This window comes from Cervus elaphus, chromosome 32, assembly GCF_910594005.1.
Source record: "Cervus elaphus chromosome 32, mCerEla1.1, whole genome shotgun sequence".
Classification (NCBI taxonomy): Eukaryota; Metazoa; Chordata; class Mammalia; order Artiodactyla; family Cervidae; genus Cervus; species Cervus elaphus.
Window position 1 is genome coordinate 17,762,281 of NC_057846.1, and position 23,098 is coordinate 17,785,378.

General features: G+C 35.4%; 1 long non-coding RNA gene across 1 annotated transcript in view; it reads right to left on the reverse strand.

Annotated features, from left to right (window-relative positions):
- Window positions 1–23,098, reverse strand: part of LOC122687926 — a 139,986-nt gene that overhangs the window by 111,324 nt on the left and 5,564 nt on the right. Inside the window, exon 2 of the long non-coding RNA XR_006339271.1 lies at window positions 18,717–18,929. This is a non-coding gene — a long non-coding RNA (uncharacterized LOC122687926). The remainder of the gene's footprint in view (window positions 1–18,716; window positions 18,930–23,098) is intronic.

Below are 23,098 nucleotides of genomic sequence, written 5' to 3' on the forward strand. Positions count from 1 at the left end.
TGGACTCTGTGTGTGTAGTCTGTGGCTGGAATAGAGTTACTATTACTGGATGAATATTTTTTGTCCTTTATGACTGGTCCTTTGGCTAAAGAATGTAGGTTTGTTTACTTGGTTTTATTTTTGCTGTTGTTTCTTCACCCATTGTGTTTACTGGTTGGATGATTTCTCCAGCAGAGTCTGTGATAAATGAGGTAAAGAGAAAACCCAAGGAACTCACCACCACACTGTTCCTGTCCCTTGGGTCCCTAGGTACCTAGTCAGTTCATCTTCTTTCCTTTCAGAGTCTGCTTGTGTTTTCTTTATATATAATATCCAGGTATTTCAGTTGTTTTTGGGGGGAGGAACAGGGAAAAGTATGTCTGCCCTTTCTTTCTGCACAAGGACTTTTAGAACAAGTCAAATATAAGGAGACTCCTCATGGTCTAAATTTTGTTCATCTAATTAAGTTTACAAGAAGCATAGGCTTTCCTAGTCTGTTCAGGCTGCTACAAAAAAATACAATAAAATGTGCACTTAAAAACAACAGAAGTGTATTTCTTATGGTTTTGGAGGCTTGAAGTCTGAGATCAGGGTGCATGTGTGGTCTGGTTCTGGTGCAATAGATGACGTCTCTTTGAAGCCTCACTTGGAGAGGTCAGAGAGGGGAAGCAAGTCTCTCAGGACTCTCAAAGGGCACCAGTCATTCCACAGGGATCCACCCTCATGACCTCCTCGACTCCTTATCACCTCCGAAAGCCAATCTCCTAACAGCCTGAAGTGGTGTACAAGGTTTCAACATATGAATTTTGGAGGGACACAAACATTCAGTCCATAACACTCTCTAAACCATGCTTTTCTGTAAAATAGGGATGTTAATTATATTGACCTGATAAGGTTGAGGGATGTAAAAGATAATTTCTACAAGGTGCTAAATTGCCTGGCACATAGTAAGTCCTCAATCCACTTCATCTGCCAATTTTATCATCACATGGTTTGCTTGCTTTTTAATGTCTAGCATATCACAGGCACATATTCATGAGGGTCTCTCTGTAATCAGGAACTCTTAGTAATTTTTGCTATTTTTTGTATCAGATTCTTGGACTTTTATGAACTTTTTAAAGGATCTGATATTTTAAGGATGCTACCCAAAATGTCTCCATATGTAATTTGCCTTTGATGGCTTTGTGCTTGTTTACTATACATACTCTTACAAAATTAAAAATTTTTTTGTCTTTCATTGCTTCTGGATTTCATGTCATGTTGATGCTCTGATTTCATTAAGTTATGGGCCCAAAATAAATATTGTATTCATACAATAAATATTTTTATTGCTGAAAAATATGTACATATGTGAAACTAATGTATTTGGCCTTTAGTGTATGGTGGCCTTGGCCATGAAATCATAACAGTGAATTCTTTTCTCTACTTCTTTTTGAGAGGTCCTTGAATTATTTCTGCTATGCCTTCCTTCTTTTTCTCCTTTGTTCTTTCGTTTCTTCCTCCCTTTCACTTATTTTTTTCTTCCTTTTTATGATCTATAATTCAAATAAAAAAAGAAACTGAAAAAGTTAGTTACTTCACTCATGTTTAACTCTGGCCGACCCTGCGGACTGTAACCCACCAGGCTCCTCTGTCTATGGAACTTTCCAGGCAAGAATACTGGAGTGGGTAACCATGCCCTTCTCTAGGTGGTTTTCCCAACCCAGGGATCAAACCCAGATCTCCTGCATTGTTGGCAGTTTCTTTGCAGTCTGAGCCACCAGGGAAACTCACGATACAATTTCTTTTATAGTTGCAGGGTGCCTCATTTTATAGTCACTGTATAAAGTCATTGTAGTCACAATCCACGAAGGTTGTGGAGTTCTGGGGACAAGGAAAAGTCTAAAACCCAGCATTGCTTTGTCCCATGTTTGTTAGGAATCAGCAAGCTTTCTTTTCCATGATAATAGTTCATCTTGATTAATAAGAAAATGTGTTGACTACCCTTGGAGGAGGTCAGATTGTTCTTCCTTCGGCTGAGATGTGAACAAAGTTGAAGGAATGCTCAACAGTTAACCGAATGGTTTCCTCTAATAGCAGGACATCTGCACAGAGATTTTCTGTTTTCTACCTCTTTGAAAGATTATTCATGAACACTGTTTAGAAAAACTCCACATGATGTAGATTTTGTGATTTATGAGTCCAGAAAGTGAAGAGTTTAGGCCTACTTCTGGATTGCCCCAAAAGGAATTCAGCTCTAGACTAAAGTTTTATGCTCAGTAAAGACTCATCACATTGATCTGAGGCCAGGGAGCCCCTCTTGCAGCTCTTCCATAATTAGGTGGGCTGACACTCTGACAGTCTGGAAGTCCTTCCATACACACCTCTCCTACTCTGAAGCTCTAAGACTGCTTTCGAGATTGTTCTTCCTTTAGTTAAGATGTGAAGTGAAGTGAAAGTCGCTCAATCATGTCCGACTCTGCGATTCCAAGGACTATACAGTCCATGGGATTCTCCAGGTCAGAATACTGGAGTGGGTAGCCTGTCCCTTCTCCAGGGGATCTTCCCAACCCAGGAATCAAACCCAGGTCTCCTGCACTGCATGCGGATTCTTTGCCAGTTGAGCCACAAAGGAAGCATAATGAGAGAAACATAATTCAAAACACTGAAGAGGAAAATGCAAAAGCCACACCCAAATTCAAACTTCCTGTGCTGCGACGTGACCTCTGACATGTGAGGTCACAGGGCCTCTGAATACTACCAGGTGAACACACAGAAGAGTACCTCAGCAACTCGGACCCTGTGACTCAGCGTCTGCACACGGAAAGGAGGTGCAGTGAAGGGAAGGGGAAGCCACTCAGTCGTGTCTGACTCTGTAACCCCGCGGACTGTAGACCACCAGGCACCTCCGTCCATGGACTTCTCCAGGCAAAAATACTGGAATGGCTACCCACTCCCTTCTCCAGGGGGTCTTCCCAACCCAGGGATCAAACCCAGGTCTCCTGGATCGCAGGCAGATTCTATACCATCTGAGCCACCAAGGAAGCCCCAAAGTAAATCTAATTTGTAAAACATTTATTTCAAAATATATTTTCTGATACATAGTGAAAAATGCTTCACTACAAAATGACCTTACTATTTAAATGGAAGCATTTTTCTGGTGCTTAAAGAAATATTTCAGACAAAAAATATGACCTCTGAAATCATATGGTACATGTGGACAATAGACAAATTTATTTATCAGCATAACTAAATTAGAAGAAATTGAAAAATTTAGAAAGTCTGAGTCTTTGGGATAATTTTATTTAGTGAGAGTATCATAAATAGTCCTTCCATGTTGATAAATATAGCAAACTTAGGAGCATGAATACTCAGTCATTAGAAAAAGAATCATAGTTGATTCAGGAAATTTTTCACAGGTTATTATCCATGATTGGGATTTAAAAGAATAATAAAGATGAAGATATGATACCAATGATGTTTGGATTTATAGCCTTTATGTAATACTTTTTTTGAGTTGCACTATTTTTAAAACCAATTTGCATCATTTGCCCTCAATTTTTTCTTTGAAAGCTACCTCTCCAACATGTTACATGAACACAGTGAAAAATAAACTTGATTTACAACCTAAAATATTCCAGAATTTATTAGCTGTCACATTTTAGCATTATTAGAATCAACAGAAAATAGGATAATATGTTACTTTTCAACATTGGGCATTTACTTTCTTTTACCATCTAAAAGATCACATAAATTCATGAACACGCAAAAGCTTCTTAGAAACTTTGTGGCTCAGAAGCACTTGAAGTGGAACGATCTTTCCTTTTGATTATAAAGTCGGCTTGTAAATCTCATAGATTGATGGTATTATATATCTTATGTTTAAAACAACAGACATTGGGGAACTCCTATTCAATACTCTTTTATGTCATGTATCTTTTATTAGAAAGTACATTTAAGTATTTGGACATTTGAAAACCCCTTTATAATAAATATAGAAAATGCAGTTTATAAAAATGCTTTCCACTTAAGTGTAAAAATCATGCCTCTTGTTTTGATTCTTTATAAGTAAAAAGACTTGACTACATTCTGAATTTTATAATTTTATGTATAACAAAGAAATGCTCATACAGAATGATCTGTCCAATTTTATGATTTTATAAATCTCCATGCCTGTATGCACTTTTACAGTTTTTTTCAAATTCAAATTGTACCTTTAGAAAAGATTTTAATAAAATTATATTATCTCACAAATATATCCACACCAAAACTTTCCTCTTATTAGATTATTTATGCAAATAGTTGAGTGAAAAGTTTCTGATGGCAATTATTCTATTTACAATTGCTATACTTTGGTAACCTGATGTAAAGAGCTGACTCATTGGAAAAGACTCTGATGCTGGGAAAGATTGAAAGCAAAAGGAGAAGGGGGTGACAGCAGATGACATGGTTGGATGGCATCACCAACTCAATGAACATGAATGAGCAATATGGGAGATAGTGAAGAACATGGAAGTCTGGTGTGCTGCAGTCCACGGGGTCACAAAAAGTAGGATAAAACTTAGAACTGAACAACAACATGATTTGCACTTACATATTTATGTTCATTTTCCTCAATAATTATTGGTTAAAAATGATATTTGAAGTATCAGGAGATTTTAAAGTGTGACAAAATATGTGTTCTCAATTGCTTAATATTTTTGAAGAGTAGTTTACGCTGCAAGTATTTTAGATAATTTTGATAAAATATCATTAATGACATAATCATGTTATATGTTATACATAAATAAATATGTAATGAACAATATATAATTTTAGACTATTACTATTATAAAGACAAATCACAGACATCATTTGTAATGAAACATTATTTTTTAGGATTGATTGATACACCCCTTATCATCATCTTGTGTCAGAAAAACAAGGAAGCTGTTTCATAGCTCAAACAGGAAGAGGAAAAAAGAGTTATTTGCAGAATTTTATTAGGAGCTTCTAGCCTTCAGCAATAACTATATTCAGACATTATACTATTTAACTTATAAAAACCATAAAACCAAAATATAAAAATAAATACATTTGGAAACTAATATAGAAAATAGGAAATGCACAATGCATTTAATGAAATGCAAATTAATGAAGGCACTAACGTGATGAAACAGGTGGCTGATCGGCAAGTGGTCCGAGGTGATTTTAACTTAGTGAATTTTTCATGCCTTGGGTTTCCCCCTTCCTCATCCCAGCATGATCCTAAAGTTGATTTTGCCAGTGCACTTACAGATACATACAGAGTATAAACAAGAGAAGTAACTCCCATGTACTTTGCAAGAGTAGTGACTGATCACTTAAGCACTTAACAGAGTGCTTAAGAAAGTGCTCATCCTGCAGTTCATGGATGGCTAAGGAGACTGGTGTGCTACTTGAGAAGGTCAGGTCATGCTGCTGCTGCTAAGTCACTTCCGTCGTGTCCGACTCTGTGCGACCCCATAGACCGCAGCCCACCAGGCTCCGCCATCCCTGGGATTCTCCAGGCAAGAACACTGGAGTGGGTTGCCATTTCCTTCTCCAGTGCATGAAAGTGAAAAGTGAAAGGGAAGTTGCTCAGTCGTGTCCGACTCTCCGCGACCCCATGGACCGCAGCCCACCAGGCTCCTCTGCCCATGGGATTTTCCAGGCAAGAGTACTGGAGTGGGGTGCCATTGCCTTCTCCGCAGGTCATGCTAAAAACAGCTTATTAAATAAATGAAAAAATAAGTTGAGTGCTTGACTTAATGTAAACTTATGATATAATTAAAAGATAGGTTTCATTGAATAGTTTGTTTGGCATCAATTAAGATGTATTAATTTGTAAATATTCCAAGTTGCCTGAGAAAAGGTGGTATAATATTGTGAGAAAAAAATGATGATGAAATTAGAGAATAAAGGCCTCTCAGTTTTCCTCCCAACTATGATATTAGATATCATTTTGAACTTTTTGAGTTACCATTTTTTGGCTTTGACTCACTTATCTATAAAAAGAGTATTAGACTGAAAAAAATGTCACCTAGATTTTTTACAGCAACTATTACGTGCAAAATTCTGTGCAAGCCACTTGCATCACTAGAAGTTAGCCTATGACTCTTAAGTACAGCACGAGCTTGTGTTCAGTCTATGTTTACAGCTGGAAGGACCTTAGAGACAGTCTGGAGATGGAGATAAACACTTTGTTCATAAACACTATTAATGAGACCTATTGAGAACAGTAAATAGAGCACACATTAACTTACATTCCCGTTTTGCATAATTATAACTAATTATAGTTATTAGACTAATGATCTTAGTCATCAAGAACAATGTAATTGTTATAAAGGTTAAGAAACATGACAAATTGACATCATTCTATTACAGTTCTTTCATAACTCCCCGTATATCCTTAGTCAATTTCTTTCATGGGCTATTCTCTTTCCACTTATCCTTTAAACAGGAAGCATTCTGCCCTCAACTTCCCCTCATGCAACTTTCTTGGTTGTTCCAATTTTGATACTTCAGGTTCCATTTAAATTAGTCCATGAATACCCCAAAATTTAATTACAAGATATATAGTGACCATTTCTAAATCCATGCCTCAGTCTCAAACCTTTGATATCTCCTTTAGGACTTCTCCCAGGAAACTCTATATGTCCAAAACAGTTACACTCATCACTTTTCCATCAAAGGTCTTGTTTGCCAGATTCTCTGCCTCAGTTGATGTCCCCAAAAGTCACAGAGTTGCTCAAGTCTGTAATCTGGATTCCAAAATTATCTCACATCCCATTCCCAATCACTGTGTAAGTAGTCATCAGTGTTTGTCCATCCTCTTTCTAAATTATAATTTATCTTTTTTTCCTTCTTTCTCTTGCACATATTAGAAACACTTTTTTTCTGTGCTTTTATATTAGTTTTATAATCTGATTCCAATTTCTCATCTGCCCACCTGCCCAGGTTTGAACAGTCTTGATGTCACCCCCTGGGTGAACTTTGAAGATGACATTCTGACAAGGTCATTCTCCAATTAAAAAAAAAATTCCCTTTGATGTCAGGATGAATCTAAATGCCTGTGTATGACATAGAAACTCTTCTTGAGATTGCTTTATGACCATCAGCTCAGCTTGATATCCAAGGTATTTCCCTTTATTCCAGCTGCCTTGAAGTGCAACATTCCCCTAACTGCCATAGTATTTCATGCTTCTATTATTCATTGGCTATTCCCCCTCACATAACTGTAGAACTCCTTCCTACTTCTTGTCTGTCAAGTGCTCACACATCTTCTAACCCTCCCTCAAGTCCTGTTGATTCCTACCATCCTTTTTCCAAGCTTTCCCTTCACTCTGAAATTTTCTTTACTTGACTGTAAGAAACTTAGAAAGTGGTCAATTTTCACTGTTTTTACACTAAATGGTAATAACAAGAACAATATCAAGGATGCATTATAAATTTTGTTAGAATTCTAAGGAAATGAGCAAGTAGAAATTTATGCAGAGAGTATGCATTTTCCTGACAGAAATAAAATGGCACTCAGTACTATGGAGAAAATAATATACTCATAGTGGGCAGTCAAAGTTTCAGCTTTCACAGAAGTTATGAGTTCAGAAAGAGGAAAGTTGGCAGGTAGCGAACTGAATATTAAACATGAGATGCTTTAAAATTACTCAGAGGTCTGTGAAAGATTTCACAGAAAATGTGAAAATCAGAGCTATGTTTGAAAAGAAGACATACACGTACTGTTTTCAAAAGTAAACAGTTTAAGGTTTTCATGGTCATATGCAGCTATTCTAAAACAGAAATTCATATTTTCAAAATTAACATTGGTAATCAAATTTAAATATGAGGAACAGAAAGCTTAACAAACTAATACAAAAGTATTATGATTTCTTGTTTTCAATCTTCAAATTATTCACTAGGTTTTAACCCATATAAATTAAGTAAAAAAGTATGCTACATTATTTTTTTGTAGCATTTCTAATACATTTAAGGCTGTTTCATCAAAAATAAATATTTCTACAATTTTAATTACAATAGTAATAGTGATTTTAAATGGTCAAAATTTTCCAAATAATGGAGTATGTGGCTGGCACCATAGTGAAACCAACAACAAAGTGGTGTTAGAGATAATTAAAGTACATGGCTACATCCATGCACTTTACTTATCTATAAAGTGAGATAAAATGTACTTATCCATAGCCTTCATAAATAAAACCAAAAAGCTTAGGAAGCCACATGAAAGTTTTCATATCACAATTATACAAATATCTTTAATTACATACCAGTAAAGGAATTAAGTGAGATGAGCTACGCAAAAACTTTAGGAAAAGGCCAGTCACAAACTAGATGTAAAAGTAGTTAAATAAGAAATTTTCAAATGTGCAGGATGACAAAATCTGGGTGAAGAGGTGTGGTGGGCTTTGTAATGGGCACCTAACTGACTGTTATATTTAATTTCCCAGGGACATTTGGTACTTTCTGCTTTATAGTTCAGCAGATACAGAGGATTTCTCTATTTACCATAGAGCTTGAAAAGCAACTTAAGATTTGTCTTGTTTATACTCTCTCAACAATTAATTACCAGGTAAGACTGACATTTAATTTTCACAATTTCCTATCTCTTTTTACATTTCTAATCCAACTTGCATTCAAAAACATTTACCATTGTGGAATTCTCAGTGAATTTGCAAAGTCTCATCAAGTGGCTAATTTAGTTTTGACTCTCAGCGTGTTCCAAAAATCCCTCAAGATACATAATTTTATATTTATATAAAACCCCTTTCAGAATGTTTTAATGAAAAATAAATTTAAAAAGCAACTGACAGATCAATCAGTAAGTTCCTGGAATATCACTGGTTAAAAAGCTCAAGGGGATATTTAACAATTAATTTTAGTAAAAGAATGCATGAAGTACACCCTCTATCCTTCAACTGAGCTGGGTGAAGGTCTGCCTTCTATTGATAACTCTAGGTTGCTGCTAACTTTGCAACTAGGTGAAAAGATTTAGAAATCCAGATGTCAAGATACAATTTGATGTAAGAAAAGTTTCACTGCCTAATTAGTGGATTTTGGAGACAAACTTAGCAGGTAATTAATATTTATTAATGCCTATTCTGAGCCAGCTTCCATGGTGGCTGCCTTTTCATCTCACTGTATCCTCCTCACAACTCTGAGGAGATATTCTGCGCCCCATATTATATATGGGTAAACTGACGAGCACACGGGTTTAATCACTTGCGCATGGTGCTAAAAATCATATGGCGCAAGGAGTCTCAAACCACTCTAGATGAGTCTAAATTCCACAGCTCTTTCACAATGCTACAAAATATAATCGTGACGATTAAGCACTTAATCCAAAAAGATATTTTCCCATTAAAATAATTCTTCCCAGAGAAATAAATGTAAAATCAATCAGAATCACTTAAATAATGTGAAATGCTTCAAATAAACTAGTGGTGATACTGTTATTTTTAAAATATACTTTATTTTTTACAGAAGTTTTAAGTTCACAGCTAACTGAGCAAAAAGTATGGTGAGTTCTTGTATACCTCCTGACCAAATGCATGTATAATCTTTGCCATCATCAACAACCCACCAACATGAAACATTTGTGAACCCATTGACACATCATAATCACCCAAAGTCCACAGTTTACATTATACTTCACTATTCTTGGGGTTCTACATGCTGTGGGTTTGAGAAAACATACATGTACCTATTTGTATAGAGTTCCCCGGTGGCTCATTTGGTAAAGAATCTGCCTGCAATTCTGGAGGCCCAGGTTCGATCCCTAGGCTGGGAAGAGGGCATGGCAATCCATTCCAGTATTCTTGCCTGGAGAATCCCATAGACAGAGGAGCCTGGTGGGCTGTAGTCCATGGCGTCACAAAGAGTCGGACACGACTGAGCAACCAACACTGCACTGCACTTCACACTTCACTCATCCCTATAGTAACACACAGAGTAACTGCGTTGTGCTCCACCTAGTAACTCATCTTGCTCATCCCTGGCAAACATTAATCTTTTTATTGTCTCCACAGTTTTGTCTTTTCCAAAATGAAACATAGTAGAAAGTATACTATATGTAGCTTTTTCAGATTGCTTCTTTCACTAAGTTTCATACATTTAAGTTTCCTCTATGTCTTTACCAGGCTTGATAACTCATTTCTTTTTAGCACTGAATTATATTCTATTATCTCTGGATGTACTACTATTTATTTATCCATTCACAGATTGGAGGGCATTTTGGTTGCTTCTAAGATTTGGCAATCATGAATAAAGCTGCTATAAACATCTGTGTGGTTTTTGTGTAGATATGTTTGCAACTCCTTTGGTAAGTACATTGTATGGATATGTGTAGTTTTATAAACAACAACAGAACAAAAATCTTGCCAAACTGTCTTCCAACATGGCTATACAATTTTGCATTCCAACCAGCAATGAATAAGAATACCTGTTGCTCCATATCCTTACTAGCAATCACTGTTGTCAATATTCTCTAATTTGGCCTTTCTGATAGATGTTTAAGGGTATCCCATTGTCTTAATGTGGAGTTCCCTAATGAAATGTGATGTGGGGCCTTCTTTAATATGCTTATTTGCCATCTGTGTATCCTCTTTGGTAAAGTATCAGGTAAGGTCTTGTGCTCATTTTTCAACTGAGTTACTTGTTTCATTGAATTTTAAGAGATCCTTGTATATATTTGGATAAGAGTACTTTATCAAAGGTATCTTTTGCAAACATTTCCTCCAGTCTGTGGCTTAGTTGTTCATTTCTTGACAGTGAGTAACAGATGAGACTGTAGTCCTTTTCTTTCCCCACCTCAATCCTTGTCTTAGTAAGATAACTTTTCTGTTTAATTAGAGGTTGATGTTTTAGAATGATATTGGAATATAATCCAAGGAGATAAAAAACTAATAGTATTCACAGTGAATCCCATTACATCTTGTTAACTCTTCTGACTTTTTAGAACATCAAATAATATATTATCAAACATTCTGCTATTTCATATTTAAGAATGTGGTATTGATTAAAAGAGTTCCTAAATACCTTTATGCTATATAAAATATATAATATGAAATATATTGAGCTGCATCTAAGATGAGAAAAAAAAATGGAAAGAAAAATATGTGCCATGAAAGAGAGTAAACAATAAGAAAAAATATGCCATTTTATTACATGGTAACAGTAGACCATAGATTACAAATGGACCATAAAGAAGGCTGAGTGCTGAAAAATTGATGTTTTGAGTTGGGGTGCTAGAGAAGACTCTTGGGAATCCCTTGGACAACAAGGAAATCAAACCTGTCGATCCTATAGAAAAGCAACCCTGAACACTCATTGGAAGGAGTGATGCTGAAACTGAAGCTCCCCCCAATACGTTGGCCACCTGATGCCAAGAGGCGACTCATTTGGAAAGACTCTGATGCTGGAGAAGATTGAAGGCAGGAGGAGAAGTGGGCAACAGAGGATGAGATGGTTGGATGACATCACCGACTCAATGGACAAGAATATGAGCAAGCTCCTAGAGGTAGTGAAGGACGGGGAAGTCTGGCATGCTGCATTCCACAGGGTCTCAAAGAGTCAAATATGACTCAGTGGCTGAACAACAATAAAAATAGAAAACACTAATTTCCTTCCTATCAAAATGGAAGTCTTTACCATCTAAGTTTCTTTCAAGGCTTGGGGGTGCTATGGGCGATTTCTTATATAGGCATACCTCAGAGATATCATGGGTGTGCTTCTAGACAATTGCAGTAAAGCAAATATCACAATAAAGGGAGTTGCAAACATTTTTTGGTTGCCAGTGCATATAAAAGTTACTTTTAAACTATAATATCATCTATTAACTATACAATAATGTTAGGATTAAAATAATAAACATATTTTAATTAAAAAATATTTTATAGCTAAAAATGCTAAGCATCATCTAAACCTTCAGAGAGTTAATTTTTTGTTGGTAAAGGGCCTTGCCATGATGCTAACTGACTGACTGCTCAGGGTGGTGGTTGCTGAAGGGTAGGTGTTTACGGCAATTTTTTAAAATAACAAAACAATGAATTTGCAACATCAACTGACTCTTCATTTTACAAAAGATTTCTCAGTAGCATGCAATGGTGTTTGATAGCATTTACCCACAGTAGAACTTTTGAAACTGCAGCCAGTTCTCTCAAAAATCTTCCACTGGTATATTAACTAAATTTATGGAAAATTCTAAGTCCTTTGTTAATATTTCAATAATTATGACCCGTGGACAGAGGAGCCTGGCAGGATAGAGGAGCCTGTCCGTGGGATTGCAAAGAGTTGGACATGACTGAGCAACTTTCCTTTGACAGTATCTTCACCAGGAATAGATTTCACTTCAACAGACCACTATTTTTGCTCATCCATAAGAAGCAGCTTCTCATCTGTCCAAGTTTTACCAAGAGATTGCAACAATTCAGTCCCATCTTTAGCTCTACTTCTAATTCTAGTTCTATTGCTATTTCCGCTACATCTGCAGTTACTTCTTCTACTGAAAGCTTGTACCCCCCAAGAACTGAATCCCTCAGTTCATGAGGGTTAGAATCAATTCTTCCAAACTCCACTGTATGTTAGTATTTAGACCTCTTCGCATGAATCACAAATGTTCTTAATGGTGTCTAGAATGGTGAATCCTTTCCAAAAAGTTTTCCATTGAATTTGCCAAAATTGATCAGAATAATCACTATATATGGCAGCTATAGCCTTAGAAAATGCATTTCATCAATAATGAGACTTGAAAATCAAAATTACTCCTTATCCATGGTCTGCAGAATGGGTGTTGTGTTAGCAGGCATGACAACAACGTTCATCGCTTTGTACGTCTTCATCAGAGCTCTTGGGTGACCAGGTGCATTGCCAATGGGCAGTAAGATTTTGAAAGGAAACCTTTTTGGGACCTAAGACATTCATTAAACCATATTGTAGGACGATGTGGCGTCATCCAGGCTTCATGTTTTCCATTTATAGAGCACTAGCAGGGTAGGTTTAGCATAATTTTTAAGGGCCCTAGGATTTTCAAAATGGTAACTGGATCTGGGCTTCAGCTTTTACTCACCAGCTGCATTAGCCCCTAATAAGAAGAGAGTCAACCTGTCCTTGGAAGCTTTGAAGCTAGGTGTTGGCTTCTCCTTAGCTACAAAAGGCCCAGACGGCATCTTCGTCTAATAGAAGGCTGTTTCGTTTACATCCACCATTTAGTGCAGCCACCTTCATTATTTATCTGAGGTAGATCTTCTGAGTAACTTGCTTCAGCATCTACATTAGCCCCTGCTGCTTCATCCTGCACTTCAATGTTATGAGATGGTTTCTCTCCCTCAACTTCATGAACCCACCTCTTTTCCTCTGCAACTTCCTTGCCTCTGTCTCAGACTTCATAAAATGAATAGACTTAGTGCCTTGCTCTGGATTAGGCTTTGGCTTAAGGGAATGTTGTGGCTGGTTTAGTCTTCTGTCCAGAGAAACTTTCTCCATTTCAGCAATAAGGCTATTTCGCTTTCTTATCATACACATGTTCACTGGAGGAGTACTTCTCATTTTCTTCAAGGACTTTTCCTTTGCATTCACAGCTTGGCTAAATGTTGGGAATAAGAAGCTTAGCTTTCAGCCTACCTTGGTGTTTGATGTGACTTCCTCACTAAGCTTAATCATTTTGAACTTCTGATTTAAAGTGAGGGACATGGGGCACTTCCTGCTACCTGAACACAGAGGCCATTGAAGGTTTGTTAATTAGCACAAGTTCAAATTAGGGAACAGGGAAGTCTTAGGGAACAGGGAGGCCCGAGGGAAAGGAAAGGGACAGGGGAAAGATTGGAGGAACAGTCTGAACATTTATGGATTAAATGTTACATGGGCATAGTTCATGATACCCCAGAACAATCACAACAGTGACATCAAAGATTATTGATCACATAACAAATGTAATAATAATGGGAAAGCCCGAAATATTTTAAGAATTAACAAAATGGGACACATAGAGATAAAGTCAGCAAATGCTGTTGAGAAAATAGTGCAACGAACTTGTTGAGAGGCAGGGTTGCCACAAAACATCAATTTGTAAACACGCACACACACAAAAGCAAAAACCCAATACTGACAAGGTGAAGTAAAGAGAAGCACAGTAAAATGAGGTAGGCCTGTATCCTGTCAGCTCAGCACTTCAATGAAAAATATACCATATATAACAGGGACTGCTCCTGAGTTGGTCCAGTGCACTTAATCAGTTATATAAACTTCTCCCAAAATGAGGTTCCCTAATTCATAGGGAAATGAATGAATTGGGCTTCCCTGGCCATTCAGACAGTAAAGAATCTTCCAGTGCAGGAGATCTGGCTTTGAACCTGGGTTTGATCCCTGGGCCAGGAAGATCCTCTGGAGAAAGAACTGGCTACCCACTCTAGGATTCTTGCCTGGAGAGTTCCATGGACAGAGGAGCCTGGTGGGCTACAGGCCATGGGGTCACAAAGAGTGGATAGCTGAGTGACTAACACTTTCACTTCAATTCATCGTGAAATATCCCTTTCCTGAAAGGATACACACTTGTAAAATGAAAACAACAACAATATAAAAACCAGCTAAATACTTTCTATAGAAACAGGGTAACAATCTCTATTGGAACATGCCTACCAGTGGTAGACCTTGAGCAATGGTTTTATAAATATCTCAGCATCATGTTTTTATATTATCTATTTCTTTTATTCTTTCTACTTTGGCATTTAAAAGAGCTAGATTACAACCAAACTGAATGGAATAAAACAGAAAAACTTATTTAAAAAAAGAAAAAACAAGCATCCAAAATCACAAAGTTAATTTAATTCAAATGCTGCATACATCTAACATTAATCCCTTTGATATTTTCCTTTAATCTGAAATAAATGTAGATTTAACAAATTCCCTTGTTTTTCCACTCAACTTTTCATATATCATAATGCAAAATAACAAATTGAAGTCAAATAAATGTAAAGCATTAATTTAATTCAAATGCTGCATATATCTAACATTAACCCCTTTGATATTTTACTTTTATCTGAAATAAATGTAGATTTAACAAATTCCCTTGTTTTTCCACTCAACTTATCATATATCATAATGCAAAATAACGAAGTCAAATAAATGTAAAGCATAATGCAGGATATTTAAAATTTGTCACATTTAATGAGAAGCTTCAGAAATATAGTCATTAAGTCTAGTAGTAATATTTTAATTGCAAAAAATATATATAATATAAAATTTACCATTTCAACTATTTTTAAATGTACAGATCAGTAGATTTAAAAATATTCATGTTGTTGCACAACTTCCACTGACTAACATTTATACTTATGTAACAGAAGAACTTCCTTAAGAATTTTGATAGTATCACGAAATCTGGCTCAATGAAAACTAATTTTGATTTTATTAATAAATAAGTCGTTCATACTAGGACTATATATCATACTCTGGGACTGTTTAAGTATATTAATTGTCCTTATTACATTTGTAGAAAGAACATCAGTCTTACAATGAGGAAAGTTAGTGCTGAGACATAATCCGCCGAGTATGAGGACGTGTTAAATCTTGGGTGCACTGAGTTAAGCAAAAGGAGGGATCCAGATGTGTCTGGTCAGTGCCGCTGGCCAGTTCCGCACCTACAGCTAACTAAACCCCACTGTCCTGTCGCTCACGTCCGCACGCACCCTCTTTTACTTAGCATTTGTGTGCCCTCAGCTGCTTCCTTCATATCCGACTCTCTGCCACTCTACAGACTGTAGCCTGCCAGGCTCTCCTGTTCTTGGGATTCTCCAGGCAAGAATGCTGGAGTGGGTTGCCAAGCCCTCCGCCAGGGGATCTTCTCGATCCAGGGATCAAGCCCACGTCTCCTACATTGCAGGAGGATTCTTTATCCACTGAGCCACCTGGGAAACAGCTCAGCATTCACATTTAGACAAAAACCTAAAGGAAGCTAAACAATTAAGCAAAAATAAAAACAAATATAAACAAAATAGTTGTGTCTATTCTACTGTCATAATTATGTACCACAATTTATTTTATATTACTTAAATAAAACATGTTAGACAGGAAATAGTTTATTTATACTAAATTCCATGGTGCTAAATTGTATAGCAGAAATGAATACCCTCTTTTTATTTTAGAATATTTGTCTTTAAATCAAGCAAATGTGTAACACCTAGGAATCATCCAGAGAACAAGCTAATTTAGCTATAAATCGGTTCAACTTTGACTGAAAGTATTAATCAAACTCTCCAAATACTATAAAATTAAGATGCAATTAGATGCCTTTCTGGTTTAGCCTGTGAATTCTGCTGAATATATTTATTTCAATGTTTTGTGAAGGATGATAATGACATATCTTTAAGCTTCTGTGAAATTAACTGAAGATAATATATAAAAGAATGATGCTGTTTTTCTTTATAAATCCTGTCTTTATTAATCAAGCTTTATTTCTTTGATCACTATCATTTGTCACTTTCCTAAGGCTTTCAAATAACTTAATAAGCTAAAATTAATATTCTACATTTACTGTGTAAATATTCTATCACTTACATATTTGAATTAGATTCTCCTCTACATTTATAAATAGTGTTAATTGTAATAGGTAAATTTTTATTATGAAAAATACATATTCTCTCAACTATAGGCATATTTACTGAATGTCTTTTATTTACTACAAAACCATGGTTTAATTATGGGTTTAGTAATGCATAACAATAGTGGTATTTGAATTCTGAATACAACATCTTTTAAATATATATTCTTTATGCAGAAATTTATTATAAAAGGAATACTACTATTTTCCTTCCTAAAATTAGCAATTTATATTGAACACTATGTTTTCTGAATTTTACAATAAGCAAGAGGATCAGTTTATTGTACTTCCTTTTATCACATAATCACCATTACATTGAGAAAATATGTATGTCTACTTTAATAATTTTATTGCATAAGTTACTTAAGTTCTTCCTCACAAATTCCTCCAGGGGTAGGTATTTATAACCATCTCCATTTTACAGATGAAGACATTTAGATACAGAGAACTTAAGTAAAGTAATTGAGCTTAAATCCTGAAGAGAATGGGCACTGGTAGATTAAATTCAGATCTAACCTAACTGATGATAAACCTATCAGTGTGGCAAACTGGTGTGAATAGATGAGAAGTATCTTTTCTCAATGATCTTATAACCTTGTTGAAGAGCTAAAGAATACACAAGAAATGGCAAGCTTAGCATTGTTGTTCAGTCAATAAGCTGTGTCCAACTCTGTGACCCATGGACTTGCAGCCTGCCAGGCTCCTCTGTCCATGGGATTTCCCAGGCTAGAATACTGGAGTGGGTTTGCCATTTCCTTCTCCAGGGGGTCTCCAGTGGACTCAGGAAATGTAGGTGGATTTTTTACCAATGAGTCACTTGGGAAGCCCAAAACATAGATATATTATATAGCAGTCAACTCAGCTTCTGACATCACTGTTGGCTCTACTAGTTGAAGAGACCATGGAAAACCTGAAAATCAGCCCATTCTTCATAAACTGTCAATGATTTGGACAGAAGATAAAGTAATAAAAGTATTTTCAATTGGAAGAAATGATCTAAAATATGCAACAAAAGTCCAAATAAGCATTCATTTATCAGAGTGTGAAGTCACAAACCTGACTAGAAGGATCTTTTTTCATCAAATACTGGAAGGCCAATGACTGAAATTCCATAGATTTTCCAAGTTGATTGGTTCCATTAAAAAAAAAAAAATGTTGGCAGAATTTAAACATCTGCTTACAAAGTGTTGAGGAAGAATTAGACTCAGAATTTAGGGTTAATTAATTCTCTGAGAATGGCAAGTAATGGGACTGTGAAAAATGAAGAGTATTCCTGTGTAGTATTATATCAAAGGGAATTTCAATCCAACATTTTCCAATACAAGTGGCTTCACAATGTAAGTGGATATAATATACCAGATGGCTTCTAAAAAGTATGTTTTTTTTTCAGTCACCTCATCTAATATTCTAAAGGATCTTCTGTCATAATATAGTCACCTGAGTTCTGAGTATTTACATGTGATGAACAGTTTCTCAGATACCACCATTAACTGAATAAAGTCTTTTAATATCATGCAGATACCAGTAATAGAACATTTATGAGGCCAAAATAGCACCGAAGGCTCGATAAGCTAAGAATCTGTGAATGCATGATATTATTAGTTATGCTCTTTACTGGTCAAGTGATGTAGATTAAATGAATATAACTGCAGGTGTTCAAGGTCAGTGTCATTAACCCCTCCCCTAATAAGCCTCCCTTTGGAGAAGGAAATGGAAATGCGACTAATGATACATTAACAGTAAAAGTTTTTAGTTTTGTAGTTCCTTTGTAATTCTTCACTAGAAAGGACCCAACCATTCCTGCTGGTGATTGCCCTGTAATTATTTCTTTTATAGAATATAAGGAAATTGTATTTTAAACTAGAGTCTTGGCTCTTTATAGCTGGAGACTGAAAGCACTGTTGTATTAGGAAGAATAAAATGCAAGAAAGTGGTAGTGATATACTTGTTTTACACAGAGCTGTTAAAGTTCGTATGAAGCTAGCAAACTCAAACTTTGTGAGAAAGTTGAAATCGGACAACTGCCCCGGTGCACAATCCTTTGTGTGTTCCCAAACCCACTCAGTATTTGTAGGAAAATTCACAACACGGGAGGAGGCACCTCATTCTATTTCTGTGACATCACAGTCTCCTTTTGTTCCACATGATGACTTACCCCACTTCTTTTATATCCTTTCTGCAAGTTTGGCTGTGGATGGTAGGGTTTCTTACAGCTTTCTTCTACACTCTCATCGTCCAAATGTTCTCTGTCTAGGCAATTTCATCCATAATCCGATCACCACATATATGCCAACAATCTTCAAGTTCAAAAAGCTCTGAGCCACATTTGTGCAAAAAATTGCCTCCTTGATGTTGCTATTGGATGTCTCTATAGGAAATCAAGCACAAAAAGGGTAAAAGGTAAATCTCATAAGCTTCCTCAGAAGACAGTCCCTTCTCTGATGATCCCAGTTTAGAAAACAGATTCAGCATCAATCCTATCCTAAAGGACAGAAAACTGGTGATGGTGATGATGCATCACCACCACCATCATCCTCTTCATCATTTCAGGATCCCACACATCTCTCTCCTCCCAATACAACCACAAGTTCCTTTATCCTTTCTCTATCTGCTATTTTCAGCTCCTGAGTGAAAAGAACTTTTAAAAATGCTCCTCATATAGCAAAAACTTTGAATAGAATAAAACAAATCATGGACATTGAACATTTCCAAAAAATATTTTTAATAATTGCAAAAACGAAAATCGTTGATGATCACATACTGATATGGTATTACCTGATGTAAAAGCATTGCTGCAAGTAAAATGAAAGATAGGCAATAGATTTTATTGCAATCTTCTAACAAGCACGTTAGAGCCTAGAAATGTCTCAATTGTTCTAACAGAAGTTGCATAGAAAAGTCTGAATTAAGACTTGAAAGAAAACTGAAAATTGACATTATGTCAAAAAGCATCTTATAGTGAATTGAGCATAAAGTTATTTATCCAATTTAGGAAATAATCACTGGTGCATTACAAAGAATGGTATTTATATCTTCATTTTTCATATTACATTTTCTTTTTTACAAAATATATGAAGCTAGTACTAATCTCCCACTCCTTTTTTTCTGAAGGATGTCAAGCCTCCCTTAAGCTCAAATAAGCCTAAATTCAGAGAGGATTACCACGGAATTTTGCATTTTATCCCATTTAAAAATGTCAAATCCATTTCCTCAACAGCATTGTATTAGCACTGCCATCCAGGTTCCCTTTGTTGTCAGGAGTGTTTAGCTGTGTTTTAGTCTTTAATACATAGTTTGAAAACTATAATATTTTGAAAGAAAATAAATTGATGCAAATTATACTGGAAGGGAAACTTAAATAGATCTCTTACATATTTTCTCTCTTTCCCATTACTGTTCACTCCATCTATGTTACATTTTGCATTTTGAAGGCTTATTTTTCCCCCATGATTATTCTAAATTACTGTGCATTCTTAATTTTTCCCTTTCTTGTTATACCATGTTTTGGAAATAAATTATTGTTCATTTATATTAACATACATTTAATAAGATCCATATTTTGGAGGGCTATTTTATTAATATAGTATTAAATTCAGAACAAGATGAGAATATATGTGTCATATAGAGTAATATTTCCCTAAGATGTCATAAACTTATACTTCCCTGAAATATTTTTCTTCCAAATTTTTTCCATGCTGATTTTTTATTAATAAAAATAAAGATCATGGATAAAATCAAGTGGTTCAGTTAGACATACACCAAACTTACATCTGTGTGGTATTTATAATTATGTGAATACAACTGTTTTTACTTTAATGAAAATAGAAATAACTTATTGATGATTCTGTTACATTGGGTTGCTTCGCACAGCTTTCAAATTATAACATGATTTTAAAATCAAGGTGTGCTTTTGCTTGAATCTACACAATTATAATGATGTTACTCCTTTGCATTTTCACATTAAGTAGAATTAATTATATAGTTAACTCATGTGTATGAAGATTGTTCTAAATCTTTTATAAAGTAATTTTAAACATGTTATAGATGTCCCTAATTTAAACCTTAGTTCTAGAAGATATGCCACTAGAACCTTCTGCTTTATGAAGCTGTATTTGTTCAAGTTATTTATGAATTCCCCATAGAAATTCCTTATTCTAATGAACTGTGTAAGCTACTTTTACTCTATCAAGTCAAAACCCCTATATAATGACTCATTTATGATAATGTACCAATTTGTAGATGGTCTCCCACTGTATTTCCAAACAATATTTCTTTTGAAGTATTTAATTCTCATATGGTACTTATAGCTTTAACTATGCATTTAATTTCTAGATAATTGACATCAATATTTAATTCCTAGATAATTGACATCAACCTTTATCCTAATGTATGTTGTATAATTGCTATCATCAGATCATTTCCCAAAGGTACACTTTTTAGTGTTTCAAAGTCATATTATTCTGCAAAGCAGTTTTTATGATGGGATATTCAACTCTAGGCTTTATCCCAGGCTAGTAAGTAATGACAACTCATTAATATACTTTATAAAAAGCATCTTTACATTTTTAAGATATATAATTATATTGCTGCCAATATTCATTTCCTAAATTCTTACTTATGTCTGGTAATGTTTATTTTGCTGCCTTTGTATCTTTGTACTTCATATTATAACTTTACATATTGTATTATTATCTTGATATCTTTCTACTTATCTAATCATAGCTGTAGCTACTAAATTATTTCAATTTAACCAAGTATTTTAAATTATAATTGTTATAAGCAAATGATTTGCTTTTCATTATTGCTTGATAATTACATTTTAAAAACCTATAGTTTAATTTTTTCACCTATTTTTTTTGCAGTAAATTGCTCAAGCATGATGTAATTTTATACAGCCAAAAAGTCATTAATAATTATTACATTTGCTGTTAATGTACAATTAACTATTCTGTAACTATTTGAAACCCTTTTCTCATAAAATTGTGAGTTCGTATATTCAAAAGTGACAGATTCTAATTTCCTTCAAAAATATTTCAAAATATACATTGTTTGTTTCTACTAAGAAACATTACTCCTTTGCATTACTGTAAGTATTCTGAGGAATAAGCTTGTTTTCTTTTTTTTTTTTGACTCAGGACAATATTGCGTATATCAAAGCAGTTAGTATTGCAGTGTTCAATACCAACTGAATGCTTCAGAGGGAATGATTATATGTAAACTGTAATTTGATTCATCCATTACTTTTCCAAGTAACATGAAACTAAAATATATTCATTCCATGCAACAATAAGCTACATCTTAGTACCACAAAAGAAAGCATAACTATGTTAAAAATTACAACAATACATAATTATTGAATGGAGACAATAAAATGGTACAATTTACAAATGAAGCCTAAGCCTTTCTCAAAGGACTTCAAATCAACAAAAGGAGCAGTTATGATTTATATTTTAAGTTTACATTTTGGAGGGTAATGAGCTTCCCAAGTGCCACGAGGGGTAGGGTCTGCCAATGCAGGAGACATAAAATAATGGCAACCCACTCCAGTGTCCTTGCCTGGAGAATACCATGGACCCAGGGGCTTGGTGAGCTACAGTCTATATAGGGTTGCAAATAGTCAGACAAGACTGAAGCAACATAGCATGCAATAAGTTATACTATTCATAATTTCCCTTTATATACATTAATAGGTGATATGCAAAGTTAAAACCTACCTGAAAAGCATGTCCTTTCACCTATCCAATTGCCCATGGAGAAGAAATCTTAGTAATAGTATGTTTTATTTATTAATTAAGTGTATGTATTTAAATACACACATATGTATATGTGTGCATGTGTTAAAATACATATAGGCTTTTTTTTTTTTTTAAAGAACAGATGTAATGCTTCTTTCTCAGTTATATTGGTTCTGCTGGTGATTTTTTTTCCCCTAGTATCTTGTGGAAGCCTACATATTTGCTCAGAGTTGAAGATATAGAAAACAGAGAATCGTAAAGGTTGATTTTTTTGAAATGCTGCCATATGTGACTCCTTTTTGCAGACATAACTAAGGTCCCTAACTAGTTGACTTTAACTGAAAGAAAGATGGCCATGGGTAGGAACGACCTAATCAGGTGAACTAGGTCATTCCTACCCACGGCTTTCCTAGTGGCTCAAACAGTAAAGAATCTGCCTGCAAAGCGGGAGACCTGGGTTCGATCCCTGGGTTGGGAAGATCCCCAGGAGGAGAGCATGGTAACCCACTCCAATATTCTTGCCTGGAGAATTCACACGGACAGAGGGGCCTGGCAGGCTGCAATCCGTGGGGTCCCAAAGATTTGGACCAGACTGACTGACTAAGCACATAACCGTTAGCTTTGTTTTAACCAAAAGAAAGATGACCATGAGTAGGAGTGACCTAATCAGGTGAATCTCTTAAAGAGACTCAAAGCCACAGACACATGCAAAGCAAAGGAGCTTCTCCTCCCAGCTTCTAGCAAACAGATGCATGTATTGTTTACTGTCCATGGAGGGCACCAAATGGCCAGGACCTAAGAA